Source organism: Heterodontus francisci, chromosome 1, assembly GCF_036365525.1.
Source record: "Heterodontus francisci isolate sHetFra1 chromosome 1, sHetFra1.hap1, whole genome shotgun sequence".
NCBI classification, from domain to species: domain Eukaryota; kingdom Metazoa; phylum Chordata; class Chondrichthyes; order Heterodontiformes; family Heterodontidae; genus Heterodontus; species Heterodontus francisci.
Genome location: NC_090371.1, coordinates 178,409,093 through 178,420,798, shown reverse-complemented (window position 1 = coordinate 178,420,798; position 11,706 = coordinate 178,409,093). Strand labels below are relative to the sequence as shown.

Below are 11,706 nucleotides of genomic sequence, written 5' to 3'. Positions count from 1 at the left end.
GCCATTTACTCACAGCAATGTCCCACAAACAACAGTGAAATAAACAGCCAGTTAATCTGTTTTATTTTGTAGTGTTGTCATTGTTGTTGTTAAATAGAAGCAGATTGCAACCCCATCACCTCAATTTGAGTCACTTGACAAATGTGTGATTTATTTTAATTTGTGTCATTCAACAGTTGCCTCAGCCATATTGAAATTTCTCTGTGAAGCCGTACACATCATTTTTTTATTTATTTGTGTGGGTGGTATTCAATAGCGAATGTGTAGGAATATGATTCAATGCAGATTGATCTTAAGGTCCGAATGTTTACAGAACACATTGGGGCTGAAGAGCTGAAGCTGCTCTGAAGTATTCCGATGTAACTTCAGCGGGAGAGCATCAGATGGGCCAGCAACCAGGCTGCAACATGGATCTGACCAGCTGGGCAGGGAAAGAGCACCTGATCCATCAAGTCTGCTCGATACTGTACTTGGTGCAACTTATAGTCACCATGGGCCTTACCCGTCTTATACTAGCCAACAATGCAGTGTTCTGTGGAGAGTCAAAAAAAAAGATCAATTTAGTGAAAAAATATTTGGGAAATTACTGTTTGATGCCAGAAAGCAATCAAAACAAGTTCCAGGAGAGCACAGTGACTGGCAAATACAACCCACAATATCCCACCAGCTTCTATATGTAGTGGTGTCTGACACATTCACAAACTTATCCGGCTGCCTTTTGAATGTTTGCAGAGAATCAGCACCCACTCTATTAGTCTGCAACTTTTTCCATAGAGTGACAATTTTCTGTGAAAAAAAGTTCCTCCTGAAATGTAATCTCATTCTATGCTTACATAATTTATACACATAGAAACATAGAAAGATTTATGACACAGAAGGAGGCTATTTGACCGCCCATCCAAAAAAGGGCTATCATGTTCCCTTGTCCTCCCTAGCCTGTCTAACCCAAATAGCCTATCTACATGAAACAAATGTAATTTTTCCATTATTTTAAAGACTTTCATTAAATATACTTGAAGCCTGTGTGTTTTTGGACTATAAGTCCCCAGGTGTCTAAGACTATCATGGTAACTAAGGGCCTGTAATCGTCCTGGCAATACATCCTAAGACTCTTGTAATCACCTCCTGTCACTGGTCCCAGTGGCTGTGTGTTGTGTTCTTTGTGGTACAGGGACATAGTACAATATTATGTAATACGTGTATGTTGTAAAGAGTGTAAACCTATTTCTGTTTCCTCTTTCAAAGGACACCAGCATTTATGTTGGCAGTGTCAGTGCACCATCATGCACAGATTACAAGAGTGTGGTGTATGCTTTTTGCAGGTGATACTGTTTCTCACTTTGCCTCCCAGGCATCAATTTCTCTTTGGTATGAATGAGTGGACTTTCAAAATTGTCCAACTGAATCTATAGGACATTCTAATTTCAAAACTTGACTATCTCAAAGAGTTACTTAGAATGAAAGATAGCATAACGGAAACGTTTCTGAATAAAAGGTTAATCTGTGAAAGTCACAGAGTTTGGATATTTTATGCATTTGCATTATTACTCCTCCCCCAAACCCCCACCAGCCCTATCACCACCCCACCCCACAAGTTGAGTAAGCATAGATGAGGTTGGATTTCAGGAGGAACCTCTTTTCACGGAGAATTGTAAATCTATGGAAAAAGTTACAGACTGATTCAGTGGGTATCAATACTCTGCAAACATTCAAAAGGCAGCTGGATGAGTTTGTGACTGTGACTGATACCACTATAAAAAGAAGGTAGGTGGAATGCTGTGGGACATGTCTCCCTTATGGTCACCATCCAAACATCACCACTACCACCACGGGCAGCAAAAGCACTGTCAAAATTCAGTGAGAAACTGACAGAAACTTACTGAAGTCAATTGAAATAAAAATCAGGCAAGATGTTAAAGCTGGCTGTGAATCGTTATAATCTAATCTCAAAATTACCCCATAGTTATAATGGATAAAGAATCATGAGTGGATTGTATTCTTCCTGCAATTGGCTCCCATGAGTTTATTCAGTGAGTAATTGAGCCATGCAGGCCAGAATGGTTCCAGGGCCAAACCTGGTCTGTGTTGGTTTACTTGATCTGAACTGGGCAGCACTATAAGTGGGCTCTGGGCTAGGGAGAAAAAGAAACTAGCCCGTCTCCCCACTCCTGATTCCTGTCCAGTAGCTCTAGCCGCAAGTGTATATACAATTCTCCCACCTGTACCCTCCATCCCATGCTCTGCAGGTGAATAGCCCTCCAACACTCAATGAGAAGGCACACACATAAATACTGGCTACTTGGAGACATCCACTGTCAGTGGAGCTGCAGTTCAACTTGGAGTCCAATGCCTTCAGGGAGAAAACAGGAGAAAATTGGTGAGGAGAAAGGAAATGGAAGATAAGTTTGTGGATGGATTCAGACCAGTAAAAAATCAGGTTACAATTCTGAAGTTTCAATTTTTTTCTAAATCAATAGTTTTTTGAGGGATCCATTGCAGAGGGATTCTCTCGATCACTAGACAAATGCAGACCTCATATTCTTTTCCATACCCACTCTTCAATTGCAATCAGAACACATATTTAGGTTCATTGTATCACAACAGAAGTTGGATTGGTTTGTTTTATTTTAAAATTTCCATAATTTATTTCCAGCAACAAACATTAAAAGTGTCACGGTATGAAGGCATGGCAATTATGGGCACAACATAAATATTAATGGTGCCCGCCTCCTCAAGGAAAGATAAAGAAGTGCCCCCTTAAAGAAGGCCAACATGTAAAAAAATAGTCTGCTTCCTCTTCAGGTATCCAGACCACAATGCAGGCCTGGATCCCAGGTGGGTCTCAGAACCGCAAATATGCAGCCTGGTTCACCTAGTTGATATGCCTGGTCTCACCAGGTGTATTGCTGCCGATGATAGACTGGGTCACAATGAGAGCCAGGGACATGGGCGATCCCAACTTTGGAAGGCTGGCCCTTTCCTATTCCCTGGCCAACGCCCACACTTTCCTTGAAGTAAGATTGGGACCTGGGCTGCATAGATGTCAGCTTAAATTTTGGCCTTACCGGCACATGCCCACCAGCTTTTTGGCCCTTTTAAGTTTTAATTATTAATATTAAATGCAAACTGTGCAAAGTATTTGCCTTGACTATTTTCAATATTACCATGAATTAAACAAGCGTTTGACACACTGGCACCATTTGGTGTATACGTTAATTATTCTGGCAGAGGCACTAACGCAGCTTTCCAATGTATTTCACAGATTTGCATTAGAAAGGAATGAAATATGTTATCTGCACTATGCATAATGCTGTTTATACGGAGATACCACTGGCAGTCGAAAACATTTTTTAAAATCCCGGTCTCTTTAACTAGAAGTACTTGATCTAAGCTTATGCGAGCATCAATGAGATTAAGGCCGCCCTTCAAGCGACAAACCTTTGTGCATTAATAGACCATTACCACTTGCACAATGGCACTGGATCCACGGCAGCTGTTGAGTCAATGTTTCATGCTTTGAGACACATCTGCTCCAAATGAGTGTTAATATTGCAACTGTATACACTCAGGATTGGCTCTGTCAGATTTGCTGAGTGTCATTCCATTCCCAGTGACACCATAAGAACAACTCATTGCAACAGTACACGCAGTCTTTCCTCCCACTGCACCCCACCCCCCCCCCCCCCCCCCGTCCCTGCTCCCCCTCACCCCACCCCAAATAGCAATTCTCAAGGAGAAAAAATGCATTTATTTCCTGCGCCCTGTCCAGGAATGTCAGATAACAGTTTATTCATACTTGGCCCTAGATGACTTTGAAGCGTATCAACAGTGACAAAAGTATATTGAATAATTATCTTGAAATTAATACATTATACCAAACTTAAATAAATGTCATCTGATCAATATATCTTCAAATGGAAAGGGAAGAGATGTGAAGGGCATTGCTTCATTATTCATTAATTTTAGAGTAATGTAGGCAGATGAAATGGTTATTTCAGCCTGGTGCTATTACACTCACTGATATTTTAAATAATGTCTAGTTTTTACAGTATATTCCTCCTCTCAAAAAGGACAGGCGATGGCTAAGTTGATTAATTCTATGAGCTGTCCGCTAGAATTTGAGGAAATAAGTTTGGCTGGTACAATTTCAAATAATTAGAATGATAGAATTCCAGTGTATTTTACTCCTTAGTTGGAACTTGCGTGACTAAATGATGGTTTCTATTTTCTTTGATTTTGCATGTTTTATGGAATAATCTGGTGTTTTTTTGCATCTAGTTTGTTCTTAATTGTTGTTACTTAAACATTAACCACCAGTTTATTAATGTTAGTGAAATCCCATCTTTTCAATTGTATGGCACAAGATGCCCTTATCGGTGAACGACTAAATAAATAATCAACTTAGTAAGTTTTGGAATGTACAGTAGCTTAGTTTTCTGAATGCTTCTGTATATTGGTAATAAGAATCTTTTGGGGAATTGGGGAGTTTGGCATAGTGAATAATCTGTGCAAATTTAACAATCATAAATAACCTCCACCATAGCAAGGTTAATTTTCCACATATGGGTTAGAATTCCCCTCGTCACCAGGTGTAGTAGCGGCTTAAAGATTTTCCCTGCTGGGAAATGTTACTGAATAGGTAAACAACAGGCTTACAATTTTGGTAAAAATAGAAAACAGAGAAGTACTTTGCAAATGCATTTGCAATTTAAATGTAACAATCAATAAGAATTTTTACCTCTGTAAAGGAGAAGGAAGTGCTAAGTTTTTTTTAATGTTCATTTTCAGGCTGTGTACATCAATGGAAAGGCCAACATTTATAACCTATTTCTAGTCGCCATAACTGAGTGGGCTGCTAGACCACGTCAGAGAGGCCATTAAGAGGCAACCACGCTGGTGAGACCGGAGTCACATATAGGCCAGACTGAGAAAGGATAGCTGGTTTCCTTTGCTAAAGGACATTAGTGAACTAGTTATATTTTTACAGAGATCTGCCAGCTTTATAGTCACTTTTACCAGATTTTATGTCCAGAATTTTAAAACTGAATTCAAATTCCCAAGGGTAAATTTTGACTTTGTGCAATAGTGTAAAACCGATGATAGTGAATCATAAGCCATTTCCATTGACTTTTTTTGCTTCGTTCTGGAGATGTGGGCATCGCTGGCTTGGCCACATTTATTGCCCATCCCTAATTGCCCTTGTGAACGTAGTGGGGAGCTGCCTTCTTGGACTGCTGCAGTCCTTGTGATGTAGGTACAACAGGAGTGCTGTTAGGAAGGGAGCTCCAGGATTTTGACCCAGCGACAGTGAAGGAATGGCAATATAGTTCCAAGTCAGGATGTTGTGTCGCTTGTTGGGGAACTTGCAGGTGGTGATGTTCCCATGCATTTGCTGCCCTTGTCCTTCTAGGTGGTAGAGGTCGCAGGTTTGGAAGGTGCTGTTGAAGGAGCCTTAGTGAGTTGCTGCAGTGCATCTTGTAGAAGGTACACACTGCTGCCACTGTGTGTCGGTGGTGGAGGGAGTGAATGTTGAAGGTGCTGGATGGGGTGCCAATCAAGTGGGCTTCTTTGTCCTGGATGCTGTCGAGCTTCTTGAGTGTTGTTGGAGCTGCACCCATCCAGGCAAGTGGAGAGTATTCCATCACACTCCTGACTTGTGCCTTGTAGATGGTGGACAGGCATTGGGAAGAAGGGAGTTGAGTTATTCGCCGCAGAATTCCAAGCTTCTGACCTGCTCTTGTAGCCACTGTATTTACGTGGCTGGTCCAGTTCAGTTGCTGGTCAATGTTGACCCCAAGGATGTTGATAGTGGGAGATTCAATGATGGTAATGCCATCGAACGTCAAGGGGAGATGGTTAGATTCCCTCTTGTTTGAGATGGTCATTGCCGGCACTTGTGTGGCACGAATGTTACTTGCCACTTATCAGCCCCAGCCTGTATATTGTCCAGGTCTTTCTGCATATGGACATGGGCTACTTCAGTATCTGAGGAGTCGTGAATGGTGCGGAACATTGTGCAATCATCAGCGAACATCCCCACTTCTGACCTTATAATGGAAGGAAGATCATTGATGAAGCAGCTGAAGATGATTGGGCCAAGGACACTACCATGAGGAACTCCTGCAGTGATGTCCTGGGACTGAGATGATTGACCTCCAACAAGCACGATCATCTTCCTTCGTGCTAGGTATGACTTCAACCAGCGGAGAGTTTTCCCCCTGATTCCCATTGATCCAGTTTTGCTAGGGCTCCTTGATGCCATACTCGGTCAAGTGCTGCCTTGATGTCATAGAAACATAGAAAATAGTAGCAGGAGTAGGCCATTTGGCCCTTCAGGCCTGCTCCACCATTCAAAAAAAGATCATAGCTGATCGTCTAATTCAGTACCTTGTTCTCGCTTTCTCCCCATATCCCTTGATCCCTTTGGCATTAAGAAATATATCTATCTCCTTCTTGAATTTAATGACTTGGCCTCCACTGCCTTCTGTGGTAAGGAATTCCACAGGTTAACCACCCTCTGGGTGAAGAAATTTCTCCTCATCTCGGTTCTAAATGGCATACCGTATCCTGAGACTGTGACCCCTGGTTCTGGACTCCCCAGCCATCAGGAACATCCTCCCTGCATCTAGCCTGTCAAGTCCTGTTAGAATTTTATAGGTTTCTATGAGATCCCCTCTCATTCTTCTAAACTCTAGTGAATATAGGCCTAGTCGACCCAATCTCTACTCATACGTCAATCCTGCCATCCCAGGAATCAGCCTAGTAAATCTTTTTTGCACTCCCTCCAAGCCAACATCCTTCCTAAGATAAGGAGACCAAAACTGCACACAATGTTCCAGATGTGGTCTCACCAAGGCCCTGTATAACTGCAGTAAGACATTCTTGCTCCTGTACTCAAATCCTCTTGCAATGAAGGACAACATAACATTCGCCTTCCTAACTGTTTGCAGCACCTGAATGCTTGCTTTCAGCGACTGGTGTACAAGGACACCCAGGTCTCATTGCACATCCCCCTTTCCCAATCTATCACAATTCAGATAATAATCTGCCTTTCTATTTTTACAACCAAAGTGGATAACCTCACATTTATCCACATTATACTGCATCTGCCATGCATTTGCCCACTCACCCAACTTGTCCAAATCACATTGGAGCCTCTTTGCACCCTCCTCACAGCTCACATTCCCCCCCAGCTTTGTGCCATCTGCAAACTTGGAAATGTTACATTTAGTTCCCTCACCCAAGTCATTAATACATATTGTGAATAGCTGGGGCCCAAGCACTGATCCCTGTGGTACCCCACTAGTCACTGCCTGTCACCCGGATAAAGACCCATTTATTCCTACTCTATGTTTCCCGTCTGTCAACCAATTCTCAATTCATGCCAGTATATTACCCCCAATCCCATGTGCTTTAATTTTGCACACTAACCTCTTATGTGGGACCTTATCAAAAGCCTTCTGAAAATCCAAATACAACAAATCCACTGGTTCTCCTTTATCTATTCTACTAACTACATCCTCAAAAAACTCCAGTAGATTTGTTAAGCATGATTTCCCTTTCATATACCCATGCTGACTTTGTCCAATCCCGTTTATGCTTTCCAGGTGTTCTGCTATCACATCCTTTATAATAGACTCTAGCAATTTCCCCACTACTGATATAGGCTAACTGATCTGTAGTTCCCGGTTTTTTCTCTCCCTCCTTTTTTAAATAGTGGGGTTACATTTGCCACCCGCCAATCTGTAGGAACTGCTCCGGAATCTATAGAATTTTGGAAGATGACCACCAATGCATCCACTATTTCCAAGACCACTTCCTTAAGTACTCTGGGATGTAGATTATCAGGCCATTAAATTAACCCCATTAATTTCCCTCGCAATATTTTTTTACTAATACTGATTTCCTTCAGTTCCTTCCTCTCACTCGACCTTTGGTTCCCTAACATTTCTGGGAGTTTATTTGTGTCCTCCTTTGTGAAGACAGAACCAAAGTATATGTTTCATTGTCCTGCCATTTTTTGTTCCCCATTATAATTTCTCCCGTTCCTGACTGAAAGGGACCTACATTTGTCTTCACTAATCTTTTTCTCTTCACATATTTATAGAAGCTTTTACAGTCAGTTTTTATGTTCCCCACAAGTTTACTCTCATACACTATTTTCCCCTGCTTAATCAACCTCTTTGTCCTCCTTCGCTTAATTCTAAACTGCTCCCAATCCTCAGACTTGGTGCTTTTTCTGGCAATTTTATATGCCTCCTCTTTGGATCTAATACTATCCCTAATTTCTTTTGTAAGCCACGGTTGAGCCACCGTTCTGGTTTTATTTTTGTGCCAGACAGGAATGAATAATTGTTGTAATTCATGCACACGTTCTTTAAATATTATCCATTGCCTCGCCACTGTCAACCTATTTCGTAAAGTTACCCAATCTATCGTAGCCAACTCACGCCTCATATCTTCGTAGTTTCCTTTATTTGCCCAACACCGAGGTCAGACTGACCAGCCTATAATTATTTGGCCTATCCCTCGCACCCTTTTTAAACAATGGTACAACATTTGCAGATCTCCAATCCTCTGGTACCTCGCCTGTGTCTAGTGAGGATTTGAAGATGATCCTCAGAGCATCTGCTATTTCTTTAACAGCCTGGGATACAATTCATCTGGCCCTGGTGATGTATCCACTTTCAAGGATGTCAGACCCTCTATTACTTCCTCTTTCATTATGCTTATCACATCTAATATTTCACACTCCTCCTCTTTAACTACAATATCTGTATCATCCCTCTCCTTTGTGAAGACAGAGAAAAATACTCCACATCTTCTGCATCCACACATTAGTTCCCTTGTACATCTCTGATAGGCCCTACCTTTTCCTTATTAATGTATCTTCTTAATGTACTGATAAAACATCTTTGGGTTTTCCTTGATTTTACCTGCCAATATTTTTTCAAGTCCTCTCTTTGCTTTCTTAATTTCCTTTTTTACTTCACCTCTGCACTTTCTATACTCCTCTAGGCTTTCTAAAGTATTCAGGTTTTTGTGATTGTTATAAGCATTCTTTTTCTTCTTTATCTTACCCTGTATGCTTCGACATAACCAGGGGGCTCTAGATTTAGCAGTATCACCCTTTTGCTTTGTGGGGACATGTCTAAACTGTGCCTGTAGAATCTCGCTTTTGAATGCTTCCCACTGGTTTGCCACTGATTTTCCTTCCAGTAGCTGTATCAAGTCTACATTCGCCGAATCACCTCTCAAAGAACAAAGAAAGAACAAAGAAAGTTACAGCACAGGAACAGGCCCTTCGGCCCTCCAAGCCTGCGCCGATCCAGATCCTCTATCTAAACATGTCGCCTATTTTCTAAGGGTCTGTATCTCTTTGCTTCCTGCCCATTCATGTATCTGTCTAGATACATCTTAAAAGACGCTATTGTGACCGCGTCTACCACCTCCGCTGGCAACACGTTCCAGGCACCCACCACCCTCTGCGCAAAGAACTTTCCACGCATATCCCCCCTAAACTTTTCCCCTCTCACTTTGAACTCGTGACCCCTAGTAATTGAATCCCCCACTCTGGGAAAAAGCTTCTTGCTATCCACCCTGTCTATACCTCTCATGATTTTGTACACCTCAATCAGGTCCCCCCTCAACCTCCGTCTTTCTAATGAAATTAATCCTAATCTACTCAACCTCTCTTCATAGCTAGCGCCCTGCATACCAGGCAACTTCCTGGTGAACCTCCTCTGCACCCTCTCCAAAGCATCTACATCCTTTTGGTAATGTGGCGACCAGAACTGCACGCAGTATTCCAAATGTGGCCGAACCAAAGTCTTATACAACTGTAACATGACCTGCCAACCCTTGTACTCAATACCCCGTCCAATGAAGGAAAGCATGCCGTATGCCTTCTTGACCACTCTATTGACCTGCGTTGCCACCTTCAGGGAACAATGGACCTGAACACCCAAATCTCTCTGCACATCAATTTTCCCCAGGACTTTTCCATTTACTGTAGAGTTCACTCTTGAATTGGATCTTCCAAAATGCATCACCTCGCATTTGCCCTGATTGAACTCCATCTGCCATTTATCTGCCCAAATCTCCAATCTATCTATATTCTGCTGTATTCTCTGACAGTCCCCTTCACTATCTGCGACTCCAACAATCTTAGTGTCGTCTGCAAACTTGCTAAACAGACCACTTATACTTTCCTCCAAATCATTTATGTATATCACAAACAACAGTGGTCCCAGCACGGATCCCTGTGGAACACCACTGGTCACACGTCTCCATTTTGAGAAACTACCTTCCACTGCTACTCTCTGTCTCCTGTTGCCCAGCCAGTTCTTTATCCATCTAGCTAGTACACCCTGGACCCCATGCGACTTCACTTTCTCCATCAGCCTACCATGGGGAACCTTATCAAACGCCTTACTGAAGTCCATGTATATGACATCTACAGCCCTTCCCTCATCAATCAACTTTGTCACTTCCTCAAAGAATTCTATTAAGTTGGTAAGACAAGACCTTCCCTGCACAAAACCATGTTGCCTATCACTGATAAGCCCATTTTCTTCCAAATGGGAATAGATCTTATCCCTCAGTATCTTCTCCAGCAGCTTCCCTACCACTGACGTCAGGCTCACCAGTCTATAATTACCTGGATTTTCCTTGCTACCCTTCTTAAACAAGGGGACAACATTAGCAATTCTCCAGTCCTCCGCGACCTCACCCATATTTAAGGATGCTGCAAAGGTATCTGTTAAGGCCCCAGCTATTTCCTCTCTCGCTTCCCTCAGTAACCTGGGATAGATCCCATCCAGACCTGGCGACTTGTCCACCTTAATGCCTTTTAGAATACCCAACACTTCCTCCCTCCTTATGCCGACTTGACCTAGAGTAATCAAACATCTGTCCCTAACCTCAACATCCGTCATGTCCCTCTCCTCGGTGAATACCGATGCAAAGTACTCATTTAGAATCTCACCCATTTTCTCTGACTCCACGCATAACTTTCCTCCTTTGTCCTTGAGTGGGCCAATCCTTTCTCTAGTTACCCTCTTGCTCCTTATATATGAATAAAAGGCTTTGGGATTTTCCTTAACCCTGTTTGCTAAAGCTATTTCATGACCTCTTTTAGCCCTCTTACTTCCTCGTTTCAGATTGGTCCTACATTCCCGATATTCTTTCAAAGCTTCGTCTTTCTTCAGCCTCCTTGACCTTATGTATGCTTCCTTTTTCCTCTTAGCTAGTCTCACAATTTCACTTGTCATCCATGGTTCCCTAATCTTGCCATTTCTATCCCTCATTTTCACAGGAACATGTCTCTCCTGCACGCTAATCAACCTCTCTTTAAAAGACTCCCACATATCAAATGTGGATTTACCTTCAAACAGCTGCTCCCAATCTACATTCCCCAGCTCCTGCTGAATTTTGGTATAGTTGGCCTTCCCCCAATTTAGCACTCTTCCTTTAGGACCACTCTCGTCTTTGTCCATGAGTATTCTAAAACTTACGGAATTGTGATCCCTATTCCCAAAGTAGTCCCCTACTGAAACTTCAACTACCTGGCCGGGCTCATTCCCCAACACCAGGTCCAGTATGGCCCCTTCCAGAGTTGGACTATTTACATACTGCTCCAGAAAACCCTCCTGGATGCTCCTTACAAATTCTGCTCCATCTAGACCTCTAACACTAAGTGAATCC

At 42.4% G+C, this 11,706-nt stretch overlaps 1 long non-coding RNA gene across 1 annotated transcript in view; it reads right to left on the bottom strand.

Moving 5' to 3' along the window:
- Nucleotides 1-289: 289 nt before the first annotated feature.
- LOC137350847 (uncharacterized) overlaps nucleotides 290-11,706 on the bottom strand; it is a 37,069-nt gene continuing 25,652 nt past the window's right edge. The window contains exon 3 of the long non-coding RNA XR_010969486.1: nucleotides 290-532. This is a non-coding gene — a long non-coding RNA (uncharacterized lncRNA). The remainder of the gene's footprint in view (nucleotides 533-11,706) is intronic.